Source organism: Piliocolobus tephrosceles, unplaced genomic scaffold (assembly GCF_002776525.5).
Source record: "Piliocolobus tephrosceles isolate RC106 unplaced genomic scaffold, ASM277652v3 unscaffolded_36004, whole genome shotgun sequence".
Classification (NCBI taxonomy): Eukaryota; Metazoa; Chordata; class Mammalia; order Primates; family Cercopithecidae; genus Piliocolobus; species Piliocolobus tephrosceles.
In genome coordinates this window covers 6,658-8,230 of record NW_022319871.1, presented here as the reverse complement: position 1 = coordinate 8,230, position 1,573 = coordinate 6,658, and positions in this window count along the sequence as shown.

Below are 1,573 nucleotides of genomic sequence, written 5' to 3'. Positions count from 1 at the left end.
GGAGGAGGAGGAGGAGGAGGAGGAAAGACAGAGAGGGAGGGAGGAAGGAGGGAAGGAAAAGAAAAAAGAAAAGAAAGAGGGAGGGAGGGAGGAAGGAAGGGAAAGAAAAAAGAAAGGAGAGAAAGAAAAAGAAAGAAAGAAAGAAAAAGAAAAATAAAGAAAGAAAGAAAAAGAAAGCAAGCAAGTGAGCTCAGTAAACTTTGGGAAGGAGTGTGGACTTTATCCATTGAAGGATTTTAAGAAGTAAAGAGACAATTCACGTCTGCATTTCTGAAAGTTCATCTGGCAAACAGTGCAACAGTGTACCACGGTTCAAATAAATGGACCACATCAGAGTTACTAGGAACACACCTCTAAAACTTAATGCTGATGTCAAAAGGATTTAGGTACCAAATCGAAGAGCCTCCCACTGCCCAAAGATGAGATGATTTGAACATTAGTAAGAATAAGTGCAAAGGATTAGAACATATCAAATATGTTAAAAATCCATAAGTTCATAAGGATACTAGAAACATTACAGATCAGTGCTACAGAACCAATTCATTATTCTGAAAACTAAATAAAGCGTTTAACAAACTTTCTCTGTGAGACCCACGTAGTAATCAAACAGTTGATGAAGGAAAGGGTCTCTTTATGAAGTCCTTTTCTTTACAGTAGTATTCTAGCAAGGAAATGAGGAAAGGTTGCTAGTGAGTGTCTTACTCCGACCATTGAGGAAACCAATATTCTGACTTCTATCAATAAAGATTAATTTTACCTGTTTTTAAACACATCAGTGGAATCATATGATATAACCTGTTTTTTGTGTGGCTTAAGAAGCATACCAGCTAAGGGCAGTGTGAGGACCTTATATGGACCCTCATTGGAACAAACCAACTGTACAAAAAGCATCCGTGCAATACTCTGTCTTAAAAGACAGGTCTCGCTGTATTGCACAGGCTGGAGTATGGTGGCATAAACACAGCTCACTGCAGCCCTGACCTCCTGGGCTCATGGAGTCCTCCTGCCTCAGCCTCTCAAGTAGCTGGGACCACATGTGTGTGCCACCAATCCTGACAGATTTTTTTTTTAATTTTTTGCAGAGTTGGAGGGGTCTCATTTTGTTGCCCAGGCTGGTCTTGAACTCCTGGGCTCAAGTGATCCTCTCACCTCAGCCTCCCAAAGCACTGAGATTACAGGCATGAGCCACCACACTTGGCCCATTTTATGCCATAAATGATACTGATATTTGATGTTAAAGAATGACTATCAATTTTATAGTAGGTGTGACAGTGGTGTTGTAGTTATTTTAAAAAGAGCTCTCATCTCTTAGAGATACGTACTGCAGAGAGACACAAATGGATGAAAATATATTGTTTGCTTCAAAATGGCAGAGGTGGGAAAGTGTGGGGGATATGACTATGAAATAATCGTTATTAGAATCAGATAATGAGCAACAGGTGTTCAATAGACTACATTGTCTTTACTTTTGTTAATGCTTAAAAAATTCCGTATAAAAAGTTACAAAACATTAAATGTGACAAAATAATAAAAAGAAGCATGATTTGAGTTTTTTTTTTTTTTTTTTTTTTTT